The sequence below is a fragment of the Odocoileus virginianus genome, chromosome 25 (genome assembly GCF_023699985.2).
Source record: "Odocoileus virginianus isolate 20LAN1187 ecotype Illinois chromosome 25, Ovbor_1.2, whole genome shotgun sequence".
In the NCBI taxonomy this organism is placed as follows: domain Eukaryota; kingdom Metazoa; phylum Chordata; class Mammalia; order Artiodactyla; family Cervidae; genus Odocoileus; species Odocoileus virginianus.
Window position 1 is genome coordinate 20,649,834 of NC_069698.1, and position 15,124 is coordinate 20,664,957.

At 34.9% G+C, this 15,124-nt stretch overlaps 1 long non-coding RNA gene across 1 annotated transcript in view; it reads left to right on the forward strand.

The window, feature by feature from the left end:
- The window catches only part of LOC110123540 (uncharacterized), a 72,300-nt gene extending 65,208 nt beyond the window's left edge, over positions 1-7,092 (forward strand). The window contains exons 3-4 of the long non-coding RNA XR_002309541.2: positions 5,726-5,818; positions 7,004-7,092. This is a non-coding gene — a long non-coding RNA (uncharacterized lncRNA). The remainder of the gene's footprint in view (positions 1-5,725; positions 5,819-7,003) is intronic.
- Positions 7,093-15,124: the final 8,032 nt, after the last annotated feature.

The following is a 15,124-nucleotide window of genomic DNA, read 5'->3' on the forward strand; positions in this document are numbered from 1 at the left end:
CGCTGTAAGGATGTGAGTGACACTGTAGATGGTGATGTTATTTACAGATATGCAAAAAAGGTTTAAGAAAGAATGAATTAGTTTTTGCCACATTAATTCCAAGGTGCTAATTATATATCCAAGTGAAAACAAAGCAGGTATTAGGTGATATGTATTTTGAGTACAGTAAAGAGGTGAGTTAGATATATATACTGAAAGTCACTGGCATAGAGATTATATATGTGAAATCATAAATTACATTTTCTCAAAAGAAAAGTCAGGTTAAGATTTGAGTGCCAGTGACTCACCAACATTTTAGAGGACAGAGATGACTAAGGAGCAAAAGAGACTAAGAGGCAGTAGACAGTTTAATAAAGGAAACACCATAAATATGTATTGTCATGACAAAAGAGATAACATTATTAGAAGAAGTGTAGTGAACTATGCCAAATATTTCTGACTTTTCAAGTAAGATAAATGTTACCAAGGTCATTTGTGACCTTGAAAAGAAGTTTCAAATGCTATCATTTTACTTAATACAGATGTTGTACCTGCTTTAACATAGATTGGGGGTGGGGGAGTGATTCTCTATGTCTTCCAAAGATAAGTCACAAAAGAACACATGCCTTCTTCATGGGTGTCTTTCTCTCAGGACACTCCTGATGTGAGGAATTCCAGACTATTCCACTTGCAAGGATTATTAGAGAAGGTCATGTGGAGACAAACGAGATCCACAAGTGACAGAACTTATCACATTGCCAGCTATGTAAACAAACAAGCTTTCAGGTGACTCCAGCCTCCAATTTTCATACCTCCAGCTGAGACCCCATACGTTTGGGAGGAGTAACACATCACCCCTGCAGTACTTTTTCCAAAGTCATGACCCTCAATAAGACAATAAATAGTACAAAATGCAATGGAGTAAAACAATTATGTTTTGTAGCCATGGTAACTGGACTATATAACTAGAATTCAAGGAGCAAAGAGGAGATAAATGGGGCTGAGGAGAGGGGACAGAGAAGAACATGTTGCTAGAAGATGGGTGAACTCTCAAGTGCTTTGAAGGCCTTTATAAAGACTTTGGCTTTTATTGTGGGATAGGAGAATTTGGAACATTCTGAACATAGGAGTAGCATGATGTATGTCAAAATATGTGTTTGCTGCTTTTTGACATGGCAGATTTTGGGCGTTCTTTGTGTTCATTATTATAAACTAATACAGCTCTGTTACAGTAACTTTTTACCCAGTAGTAACTTTCTACTTCAAAGTTCTTGGAAAAGGAACTTTAGTTTCATAGCAAAGAAGTCATAAAATACAGTAGGCAATTCTATATGATTTTCACTTCAGGTTCCTGTTTTTATGAAGGAAGCTATTTACAGATAACTAGTAAAAGGCATTAACCAAGGTGGCAGTCTTAATATTTATCTCTTCTTCTAATTATAACAAAGATGAACACATTTTGAGCAGAATATAATTTGGTTGTATTGCAAATTCTTATCTAAATTAATACTCAAGAAGGGAAAAAATATTTTGGAACTGCAAATGTCTCTTAAATTCCAGCACAAATGTTGTGCTCCAACTTTGATGCCTGCTTGAAAATGACCATTCGTTTGGATAAAAATTGAAAATACCAGAAAATATCAGAGATATGCTACTCTAAAACTTGGTTTTAAAATTTTCTAAACACTAATAATATGTTTGATTTAGGTTATACCTGAATGGTCTAGTGGTTTTCCCTACTTCCTTCAATTTAAGTCTGAATTTGGCAGTAAGGAGTTAATGATCTGAACCACAGTCAGCTCCCAGTCTTGTTTTGGCTGACTGTATATAGCTTCTCCATGCTTGGCTTCAAAGAATATAATCAATCTGATTTTGGTATTGACCATCTGGTGTTGTCTGTGTGGAGTCTTCTCTTGAGTTGTTGGAAGTGGATGTTTTCTATGACCAGTGTGTTCTCTTGATTTCCTACTTTCACATTCCAGGACATTGTAACAGGAGGCAGTGATCAAGACCATCCCCAAGAAAAAGAAATGCAAAAAATCAAAATGGTTGTCTGAAGAGGTCTTACAAATAGCTGAGAAAAGAAAAGATGTGAAAGGCAAAGAGGAAAAGGAAAGATGTATCCATTTGAATGCAGAATTCCAAAGAATAGAAAGGAGAGATAAGAAAGCCTTCCTCACTGATCAATGCAAAAAAAAAAAAAAAAGAGGAAAAGAATAGAATGCGAAAGACTGGAGAACTCTTCAAGAAAATTAGACATAAAAAGGAAAAAAAAAAATCATGCAAAGATGGGCACAATAAAGAACAGAAATGTTATGGACCTAACAGAAGCAGAAGATATTAAGAAGAGGTGATAAGAATACATAGAAAAACTATACAAAAAAAGATTCTCATGACCCAGATAACCACAATAGTGTGATCACACACCTAGAGCCAGACATCCTGGAATGCGATATCAAGTGGGTCTTAAGAAGCATCACTATGAACAAAGCTAGTGGAGGTGATGGAATTCCAGTTGAACTATTTCAAATCCTGAAAGATGATGCTGTGAAAGTACTGCACTCAATATGCCAGCGAATTTGGAAAACTCAATAGTGGCCACAGGACTGGAAAAGGTCAGTTTTCATTCCAGCCCCAAAAAAGGCAATGCAAAAGAATGTTCAAACCACTGCACAATTGCCCTCATCTCACACACTAGCAAAGTAATGTTCAAAATTGTCCAAGCCAGGCTTCAACAGTTTGTGAACTGTGAATTTCCAGATAGTCAAGCTGGATTTAGAAAAAGCAGTGGAACCAGAGATCAAATTGCCATCATCTGTTAGATCATTGAAAAAGCAAGAGAGTTCCAGAAAAATATCTACTTCTACTTTATTGACTATGCCAAAGCCTTTGACTGCTAAATTCTTAAAGAGAAGAGAATACCAGATCACCTGACATGCCTCCTGAGAAACCTGTATGCAGGTCAAGAAGCAACAGTTAGAACTGGACATGGACAACAGACTGGTTTCAAATCAGGAAAGGATTATGTCAAGGCTGTATATTGTCACCCTGCTTATTAAAAATATATGCAGAGTACATCATGTGAAATGGTGGGCTGGATAAAACACAAGCTGAAATCAAGATTGCTGGGAGAAATATCAATAACCTCAGATATGCAGATGACATCACTCTAATGGCAAAAACAAAGAACTAAAGAGCCTCTTGATGAAAGTAAAAGGAGAGTGAAAAAGTTGGCTTAAAACTTGACATTCAGAAAGCTAAGATCATGGCATCCAGTCCCATCTCTTCATGAGAAATAGATGGAGAAACAATGGAAACAGTGACAGACTTTTATTTTGGGGGGCTCCAAAATCACTGCAGATTGTGACTGCAGCCATGAAATTAAAAGACACTTGCTCCTTGGGAGAAAAGTTATGACTAACCTAGACAGCATATTAAAAAGCAGAGACATTACTTTACCAACAAAGGTCCATCTAGTCAAAGCTATGGTTTTTCCAGTAGTCATGTGTGGATGTGAGAATTGGACTGTAAAGAAAGCTGAGTGCCGAAGAATTGACACTTTTGAACTGTGATGTTGGAGAAGACTCTTGAGAGTCCCTTAGACTGCAAGGAGATCCAACCAGTCCATCCTAAAGGAAATTAGTCCTGAATATTCATTGGAAGATCTATTGCTGAAGCTGAAACTCCAATACCTTGGCCACCTGATGGGAAAAACTGACTCATCGGAAAAGACCCTGATGCTGGGAAAGACTGAAAGCAAGAGGTGAAGGGGACGACAGAGGAGGAGATGGTTGGATGGCATCACCAACTCAATGGACATGAGTTTGAGTAAGCTCTGGGAGTTGGTGATGGACAGGGAAGCATGGTGTGCTGCAGTCTACGGGGTCACAAAGCGTCAGACATGACTGAACGACTGAACTGAACAGTATGTTTAGGGTTTCTCAAGTGGTGCTAGTGATAAAGAACCCATCTGCCAGTGCGGGAGGTATAAGAGCCACAGATTCTGCCCCTGGGTTGGAATATTCCCCGGAGGGGAGGGCATGGCAACCCACTCCAGTATTCTTACCTGGAGAATCCCATGGACAGAGGAACTTGGCAATCTATAGTCCATAGGGTCACAAAGAGTTGGACATGAGTAAACTGACTTAGCATACATGCACACAGAAGTATGTTTGTAACAAAATCAATGTTTTTCCATGAAAAATGATACATTATCATATTTGTAGTTTTATAAAAAAATATTTTTACCAACTGTATTATTTTTTCTGGGATGAAAACATCTTAAGTTGCCATAACTATAAATATTGACTATAACAATATCTAAATTATTATGTTTCAGTTCTTTTATGAAACTTGTAAAATAAAAGACAGGAAAAAAAAAAAAGATAGGACATCTACTGTAATTAAGTAGTGAGCAAGTAGAACACATACTTTCCAGAAGGTATAAAATAACCTTAATGAAGAGAGAAGATCTCAACACACACAGTCCACTTATGATGCCTCCGAATAGTTAGACTTCCAAACCATTAAATCAAGTATTTAACAAAATTTGAATCCAAAGAGACTATTTTTTTCTTTTATATAACAAACTAATTATACTATCATGGAGCAGTTGGGGGAAAAGCCAACCTAAAAATCAAATTACAAGATAAAATAAGCACATGCTGAAACACATGATAGTTTGTTTTTAAACAGCATCTATATTTTTAAATGGCATAATTATTTTTGATACTGTATTTAGTGCAGCTAACAGTATTGCTTCAAAAATTTTAACTAACTCACAATAAAAGATTTTCATAATGCACCTCTGCTATATGTGTATATCAGAGGAAAGAGTCATTAGCAAATGTTTTCCCACAGCTACAGATTTAATCAACACAGTTCAGAAGTGAAGTTAAAACTCATGATTTCCACGTCTAAGTGAAATCATGATAGCCCTAAAAGTTTTTCCTTGATCTCATCTTTACCACCTATGAGCTTTGAGTGTTGTCATTTTAAGCTAGTATTATGAGAAATAAATGTAAAAATCAGGTCCTCCCATCAGATGAAAAGTACTGGAGTAAGAAATGAATTTGATTTTCCATTTATCCTATCATCATAGAAAGTTTCATTGTTTAATATATATATATATATATTTATTTTTTAATGTTTGAAGTTGACCCTAGAAACTTCCAGCTGAAACCACCATTTCGATTTTTTTTTGCTAACATTTTTATTCAAATTCACCTTTTGGTAAGCTGGTTTGAGGTAATTACATTTTTCTATATGTGAGGACTACAGACTGTAATGAAATAATCCCTTGCAGCCAACCTGTTTCTTAATACGAGCAAAGTTAATTTCAGAAATGACCTTGAAGATTTGACAAAATTATTATAAAATACTCATTTATCAGAAAAAAATTGGCATTGCACTATTTGAGACAGATTTGCACTATTTAAAGATGTCACTCAAGATTGCCCTAAAAGTCAAATAATTGAGTCATAATATAATGTACTATGAATAATATAAAGGACTTTCTCTATTATCAGAAATGTGGGTCTTTGGTTTTCTGATTCCACAGTTTATAAAGGAACTAAATTTTTTTGAAGGACCTAAATTTGTTTGAAGTAAAATTATTAAAAATAACTTTTTATGCAGTGGTTATTGACCTGATTTTATGAAAACACCTATTCTGTCTCCTCTCCCTCCAAGGAGGTTTTACTGAATTTTATTTCTTATGTATTTATTTGCATTGTCTTCCAATCAGTGAATACTTGTTTCCTTGTTGTAAACATCAATGCCTCAGGGAGTGAAACCCAGAAATCAAATCGAATTTGATGTTCATCTTTTCATTTATCAGGTAAACCTAGTTATCTATATTTTAAAAGCATATAGTACTATTTTATAGTATGTATAACACATATACTTCTATGCATAAAGAATCATGTGTATAGTATCACATGTGTGTATAGTTACATTTAAATATCCTATCATGCTAGATAACAATAGAGATACTACACAATTGTGAATGGAATTACATCTGATGATGGGAGGGTGAAAGTACACCCTTTAGCAGAAGGGTGAAAGTACAGTGCCACAATGAGAAGGATGAAAGAAAATTTACACCAGAAATGAGAAAGGTACTTGTTGAAAAGAAACGGAATAATAAGGAGCAAAACATTTACTTAGTTACTGTGCTTAGTGAACAACTCATTTTCTGTCCTTACCCCGTATTTCCAGCATGAGGATTTTCCCTTGGATTAAGTTGGAGAAGAAAATGGCAACCCACTCCAATATTCTTGCCTGGAGAATCCCATGGACGGAGGAGCCTGGTGGGCTACAGTCCATGGGGTCGCTAAGAGTCGTATACGACTGAGCGACTTCACTTTCAGTTTTCACTTCTCATGCATTGGAGAAGGAAATGGCAACCCACTCCAGTGTTCTTGCCTGGAGAATCCCAGGGACGGGGGAGCCTGGTGGGCTGCCGTCTATGGGGTTGCACAGAGTCGGACACGACTGAAGTGACAGCAGCAGCAGGTGGTGGTCAACACAATTTTTTTCCATGAGTGATTTTCCTTTTCTAACCCCATTCCTAAAAAGTCATAGACTTTTATAATAGACTTTCCATAATAACTTCAGGAAAATTCTGAGCTTAATATGATCAGATCTATGTGGGACTTCAATGCAATATCTCATACTTTGAATCTACTTGATTGCAGTTTGTACCCTCTTACTGTTGTAGTTCAGCAAATTTTCAACACTTACTGAGACTGCTGAGCATAGCATCTTTTATCCTATATATATATGGTTACTGGAAAATAAGCATCAAGAAATATACAGATAAATGGGGGGAGGGCAAAAGAGGATGGAGGTGAGGAGGGAAAGATTGCTGTAGCTTTTAGTTGCAAATAGTCATCAGGAAATTTATAACTGGCAAGGAAAAGAAAAGAGGGAAACTTAAGTATGGATTTACTGTGGGAAAATGATGAATATGAGAAGAGGAATAATAATAAAGCCGCATTCTGCACCATGATTATCTGTTTAGGGGAAAGGTCTACAAAGATAAGAAGAGGATTTAGTTGAGAAAGAATGGAAGACAAGAGGAAATGTGAAGAGGAAAAGTGAAAAGAATAGAGAGGTAAGACAAGATTACTTTTCATAATAACTTCTTTAATAATCTTTGGTCAACATAATATTCAGAATGAATGAATGTCTATAATAATAGGAATGTTTAGCTCTTCTATGGAGTGTAAGCTACTTGGTGGCAAAGACCTTAACAGATCTTTCAATAATCATGTAACACGATTACATGAACCTTGTAGGAGATCAGGAGACTTGAGGTGTCTGTTGTGATAACTCTAGAGTAAACTTACCATCAATATATTAATATAAAAAAATAGAAATGAATCAGTGACTTCTTTAGTAGGACAACAGGATGCTGTAACTATTAATACCTCTTTTTGCAATTTACTAAAAAATACACCTAGTCACTTTTATATTTTTTTCTTTGTACTGTATTTTCTGCATATGTAAACTCATACCCATATAATCCATGTGGAAAAGTTATGGGAAAACCAAGTCTGGTAACAATTCACTGAATTCAAATGTTAAAAGAGTACTTGTGGTGATTTAACACAAATTTAAATTTTGTCATGATTTCAAGCAGAATGAAGCACTCTGCTTTAAAATTTAAAGATAATTAGGAGGAAATGATTTTAATTAAATATAGGCATATATTTGTGTAAGGAGATTTGTGAGGGTGTTTAAGCAACTAAACCGAAAGATTTTGAGGTCAACTCAACAGTAGTCATATGATAGATATCATGAGCCAGTTGATAAGATCACCTCAATCAGGAAAAAAAGAAAATAATAAAGGAAGAGTGATTTTTAGGAAGAAAATAGTCTTACTAATAGTAGCTTTAAGCCACACAAAGCAGCATGGTGACATGACTAACAGTGTGGGAGATATTTTGATACATGTGCATAATGGGGAATTCCCTGGTAACTCAGTCAATAAAGAATGTCTGCAGTGCAGGAGACCAGAGCTCAATCCCTGGGTCAGGAAGATCCCCTGGAGAAGGAAATGGCAACCCACTCCAGTATTCTTTCCTGGAATATCCCATGGACAGAGGAGCCTGGCTGGCTACAGTCCATGGTGGTCATGAGTTGGACACAACTTTGCAACTAAAGCACCACATGACGAGAGACATACAGAGAGTATGTGTTATTTTCAGCTTGATATATAATCCTAGAATCTATACAAAGAATAGAGTCTTTTTCTAAATAAGTTCTATTTCCTCCCAATACAGAAAATACTTGTACAAAAATATCTATTACTGGACAGTTTCAGGAGCTCCCCTGGTGGTTCAGACAGTAAAGAATCTGCCACCTATATGGGAGACCAAGTTTCCATCCCTGAGTTGGGAAGATCCCCTGGAGAAGGGAAGGGCTACCCACTCCAGTAATGTGGCCTGGAGAATTCCATGGACATAGGAGTCTGGAAGGCTACCATCCATGGGGCTGCAAAGAGTCAGACACAGCTGGGTGACTTTCACTTTTATAATTTTAAGCTAAAAAACATTGCATTTCTGACTTGACTTTAGTTATTCCTTCTAATGGTTCATGTAATAAAATTATTTTCTTGTCCAAATAGCAGAAATGTGTGGTTTTGATGGGAGTAATATTTCATTATTCCATCTCTTTTCCCAACATAGTATTGCTAATTGTAAATCACATAATAATGCTTTCCATTTTTCACCATAGGATTTGGCTTGCTTTAGTTTGAAGTATTTTTTCTTAAGATATGTATGATGAAATTCCTTCAGGGTAACACCCTTGTTTTTATGCCCTATGCAAATGAACAGAAAACTTTAAGTTTTATTTTCTGAGAGTGTTTAGATGTCTATCATTAATTCATACTAAATGAAGAGCATAGTCTTTAGTTTTTCGCTGTGGGTTTCCGGTAACTTCAACTTGAACTTATAGAATATCAGATACACCCAAGCTTGAATGCAAGTCCAAAATGTAAATAACCTTAGTCTTTTCTGCTATATGTGTTTTGTTGATGTATGTTTCATATAAATATACATATTTACATATTTTATCTTCACAGGAATTAGCTGCATGAATTCACATATATTTGTCCATGTCATTGAACTATAAAATTAAATAAAAATCAAATTTTGGGTAAAATCAATTCACAAGTTTAGAAGGTATTGGCATAGGAAATGACAATCCACTCCAGTGTTCTTGCTTGGAGAATTCCATGGACAGAGGAGCGTGGCATGCTGCTGTCCATGGGGTCGCAAGGAGTCAGACACAACTGGGCGATTAACACACACAGAGAAGGTGTGTTTATATGATATCCATAAAAAATTATAGCATTGTATTTATGTTTCTGTAACAAAGAAAATAACTCTAAACCAGAGAAACTCCGACAAACTAGGAAAGGTTTAAGATATTCAAAGGAGAGTCAGCCCTGATTCATTATTTTGTAGATCATTAAAAAGTTATTTTGAATGACCTCACTTAATCATCGTGTCACTACAGCTGATTGACCTTAGGTAAGTCACATAGTCTCTTTGATTTCAAGTATCCTTGTCTCTAAACTTAAAAGGCTGAGTTTGACAAATTGCCCCCAAATAGAGCTGAGAAAGGGGAAAAAAAGGAGGTTCTAGAGGCTGCATGACCTTTGCTCTGGAAAAGAGAGGCAGAGAGGTACAGGATGTCCCTAAAGTGTATTTTATGGTCTGAAAGTGTACTGATAATTTTATATGAAAATCTCAGAAAATTATAATAAAATTAATACATACTTAGTATCCTACAAAGACACAGGAATGCCTATTTAGCAATAATAAATATTTCAATGACAGATACTGTATTAATATAATGCATTATTTTAAAAGATAGTCACGGCATAAGAGAAAGAATAAGATTCAGAATGAAATAGAAACGTTTTAGTAGTAGGCTGCTCCAGTAAAATGTATTCAGGTATCTTCACCTTAACCTTGAACATGTAGTTTCTTATTACCAATATTTAATAAAAGCAAATATGTTTTCCTCAAGACTAGACATAAGTTGATTTTATCTGGATTACTTCTTACAGTGACAGTGCACGGCAATGCTCAGTAATTTCTTTTCGAATGTACTAGATACATTTTTGTAGAACTCTGATTGTGTACTTTTGCTACCCATGAGAAAGTAACATAACACAGCATGGTGGTTAAGATTATGAATTTTAGAGCCACATTAACTGGATCTAAACCTTGGCTCTGATACTTGCAAGTTGTAGGGCTTAGGGTAGTGACATGAGCTCTTCGTGAGAGTTTCTTCATCCAGCTTTTGTGAGGGTAAGTGGTGGGTTGGATATGAAAGAACACAGCCCAGTGTCAGACACAAAGTTAAGTACTATAAAAGTGCTAACTGTTTGACATCATAATTATCTTTTTTTTTCCCATTTTTTTATTATATAAATGAATATATTCAATTAGAATTTTTCATGTGTCATAACCTTACATATTTAGGCTATGGATTTCACTAGTCACACTAAGGTCTTTTTAACAGGAAGGGCTGGGATAAATGGAAATCTACATTTAACCCATCATGAATCATAAAATGTACCTCATTTCAAATATAATGAAAAGCAGAATATATTCTTCAAGACTCTGTTTACAATGGATGAAAACTTTCTAACAAGAGATAAAACCTGCATGTTTCAGATATGGAATAAAGCATTTAATCCACCTGTGAAACAAATATGCATTAAAAGTCTGTCTCCATGACATTGAACATCCTCTTCTATAAATATGAAACTGTCCCTGCTCTCAAGGAGTTTACAGTCTGTAGAAAAGATATAAATTATCATATGCAATTATGCTCCAAGGAAATAAGAAACTTGGTGATATTCAAAGAGAGATCATGGGGAGAAGTCACAAGAAAAGCACCATATAGCACATAAGAGGGGGCAAATTTGGAGTAGGGCAATGCAGGATGAATAGGATAGAAGGTGAACATTCCAGCCAGAAGGAATAGTGTAAGGAAAGGCAGAGAAAAGAAACAGCTGATGTGAAGGCAATAATTAAATAGTATTGAATTTTCATGAGAGTGAAATAAATTCACAAATATATTTAAATAATTCTCTTATCAAGAAAAACCTAACTATAATGAATGAATTTCTATTTTTTCTCTTATCAAGAATACTAACTCATTATGCTTTACCAGAATCAGTAATTAGTGCTACTTAATAGAGAGAGGGGGAAAAAAGATGTGAAATAAAAACCCCTTTGGCTTAGACTTTCTCCAGTTTAAAAAAGAATTGATGTCTTTTGAGTTAATGGTCTCATAAAAAAAAAAAAACAAAAAAACAAGAGCAGCAAGAGCAAAAACAGAGAAAGTTCTATTTTCAGGTTGAAGTAAACATTAAAAACAGAGGAAGACTTTAAATATGCTTAGAAACTATTTTCTAGCTATTGAAATATAGTATAGAGCAGTACTTTGTAGTAGCATGGAATTACTTTTAGGAAAGTAACTTAATCAGTTTTGTTTCATGTTTAAACCTTTCCTTACTAACAGAAAAGAATCAACATTAAGTAGGAGAGTTTGTCGTGAATTCAAATGAATGTTTTTGCTTTTAGGATATTCTCTTACTGCTAAGCAATCCAATAAAACATAGCACCTGAAAGAACAATATTGAAGCATTTTCAAACTTTTGGAAGGAAGGAAAGACTGAGAAGAAGAAATGAAGGGGTGGGAGGAAAAGGGAAAAGAGGAAGGTGAAGGTGAGAGAGCAGAGATTTTCTAATAACAGAGCATTTTTATATCTCTAACAAAAATATTCTCCTTGAAAGATTACTTGCTCCAGTGGTTTTAATGGACATTTTGTAGGGAACTGGTGGCCTTGTTCTCTTACTAAAATTCAAGGCCACTGAGAAAAACATATCTTTTCCCATGGAAACGAGCAATTTCATGAACCTTCTAGGGAGCATATGGTCACCACTAATCTACTGACTTAATCCTCTCCTTTGGGTCTCTTACTCTATTTCAGGTTATCTATCCTTTGCCTCCAGGCAGGACTGCAACTAAGCCATGTAAAACAGATGCGTTTCTAGCTAGTCAAGATTTCCAGAGAAGTCATTTTTACAGCCTCTCAACATTAATCAAAATAACCAGCCAGCCCCAGAATTTAGAAGGAAAAGCAAAATGTTCCAAGTAGGCAAAAGTTATTGTTAAACAAACACAAATTAAATACTTTGCATACTACATAAGGGTCTTTACAGATCCAGATCTAGGTTTTCTTTTGTTTTTGAATGTCTTTTTTGTTACCACCTTCTTAAATCTTTTAAGTCATAGTGGCGATTCGCCCCTGCCCCAATCAATTTAATACTGAAAAGATTTGAAATGGTATTTCCTAAATAAAAATGTGAACTTTTACAAAGGGAAAAGGTATTTCGCCCAAAACAAAATTTAAATAACATATGAGAAAAAGTCTAAGCTGTTTAACTGACTTTTAAGACTTCCTACAGCTTTGCATTTTTATATCATCAGGTTTTACAGCTAATTTATTTTGTTCTGCACAATTCTTTGTCAGCTTTGGCAACTCCCTGTGTGCCAAACAAAAACACCCATTCCCAGGCTTTATAGACATATACCCTCCACATCACACGGTATCCCCATTCCTTATCATCATGCTTAAATCTAATGCATCTGTAAAAGTCTCACAGAAAGTGATCCATGCAAAATGCTGCCTCCTCCTACAGACTGAAAACAATGATAGCAGCGTTTATTAAACTCTATCATTATTTACTATTTACTAGCTAACATAGTTCAAAAAACTATGAGAATTATAATGTACAAACTCATCTATTTGAAGAGATAGTCAATGAGCTAAGTATTATTAACCCTAATTTAAAAATGGAAAGAAATAAACCTAAAGATGAATAGTAATAATAACATGTTGTTGTTTAGTTGCCCATGCCAAACTCTTGAAACCTCGTGGACTGTAGCCTGCCAGACTCCTCTGTCCATGGTATTTCCCAAGCAAGAATACTGGAATGGGTTGCCATGCCCTCTTCCAGGGGATTTTCCCATCCCAGCGATCCAACTCATGTCTCCTGCATTGATAGGCAGATTCTTTTACCACTGAGAAACCAGGGAAGTTCCCAGAGAAAAAAACAGAAATTTGTTCATTATAGTTAGGTTGTCCTTGATAAGAGAATTATTTAAACACATTTGTGAATTTACTTCACTCTCACCCATGAGAATTCAATACCATCTGATTGTTACTGCCTTCACATCACCAGTTTTATCTCTGCCTTTTCTTAGACAATTCCTTCTGTCTGGAATGTTCATCTGCTACCCTGTTCATTAGCAGCAGTTTGTTTGACTCTTGCTATGTCTTCTGCACTGTTCTAACATTATCCATTTTCCTTTTCTATTATAGTAAGCTGCTACCCAATGAAATAGATTAGTGATGAACAAATATTTTCAAAGCAGGATTTGATTTTCAGTGTTTGGTTTGATATTGTTAAAAATTCTCTGTAATTTCAGGACACTTACCAGATCATGAAAAAGTGAAATTTTCTCCTCAGTGAAATGGCACTCTGAAAGAGGAACAATATAGAGTACTGATCCATAACTATCTACTGAAAAGTAATAGAATATTAATAGTATATTGACACTTCTAAAGAATGTTGATCTCAATGTTAAACATTGTCATGATTCAAAATAGTCACTGAGGGAAAAAATAATCAAAAAGGATGGTAGGAAACTTTTGGACGCATATTTTATGGCATAAAATATGTTTATGGCTTACATTGTGATGATGATTTCACAGATGTATACTTCTCCCCTAACTCAAACTGTATATATTAAAAACACAGCTTTTTGTATATAAATTATACATCAAACTTGCTTTAAAAAAAAGGAACTGTTGAAGAATCTTATAATCTCTGTAACTGACTATATTGCTATAGTATCTCTGAGCAATATATGTATATTTATTATACACTATATATATAACCACATGTATATATACATATATATGCATATGTATATATATATATTATTAAAAGCTGTTCTTGTGTTAGTTTAACTTGATGCATACTTTGAAAAAAAAATAAGAATTTTTTGTGCCCTAGTTCAAATAGTTTTTAAACAGAATCTTTTTCAAGACTCTTACCATATTCTTAAAGGAAACACTACAGATGTATAAAAACAAGGTTCCAACCTTAAAGGTTTTACTTATGTAGGAAAATGTTTTACAATTTAAAAATGATTTTTTTTCTTCATACTTTCTATTACTTAAATGGTACGTGCTATCCAATATTGAAAATATAAATCTACCTCAGTTTGGTTAGGAAACATTTTAAAAGTGATTTTATATGGGCAATTTTTTCTCCCCCAAAATATCTTGTCAAATCAAAGAAGGACTCTCTTTCATCCAAGCATTGAGTAAACAATGTAGACTAACCTTATATTAAAGAAAATCTTTTTCTCATGTTTTGTTCCTGCTAAGAATTCTGTATTAAATAGAAATGCCTCACTCTAGGGATGAAGGGATTTCTGTTGAATATGATGCATTTTCTTCTGTGGAAATTGTTTTGGGATTCTTTAAGATAAAAGATCTATACAAAAGTTATTATTATTGGTTACCTGTCTTGGTTCCTTGATTCTTATATTGGCTATTTCCCAAAGGTAATTTTCATTAAACCTTACACTGTAACACTTCTAACCCTTCATGTCTTTGTGTTTGCTTCAGTCGGTGCTACTCGGACTCAGAAATGTACCAGGAAAGAGAGATTTTTCTTTGATTGATTTAGGGAAGCAGGTGCAAAATTTTGTGACCTGACTTTTTTTCCTGCAAGTCTTCCCTTTCAAGTCCCTTAATCTGATATAAAGGACAAGGTAGTTTCTAATCACACTCTAATCTCTATTGGTCTAAATCCAAATAATTTCCTTCCGCACCCTGCCTGGTTGAGACTTAAATCCCTTATTATTCAATGATCCTATTTTTAAACTCTGCTTGGGAAAGCAGTGGTGACTTTTGATGCTAATCCTATTCAGTCCACTGACTCTATCCCCTTCAGGGATATGGCCAAGGATTTTTAAGGGGGTAAATATATAGCTAGCTGCATAATAAGAGAAAGAGGAAGCTAAGTTAGAATTTTGA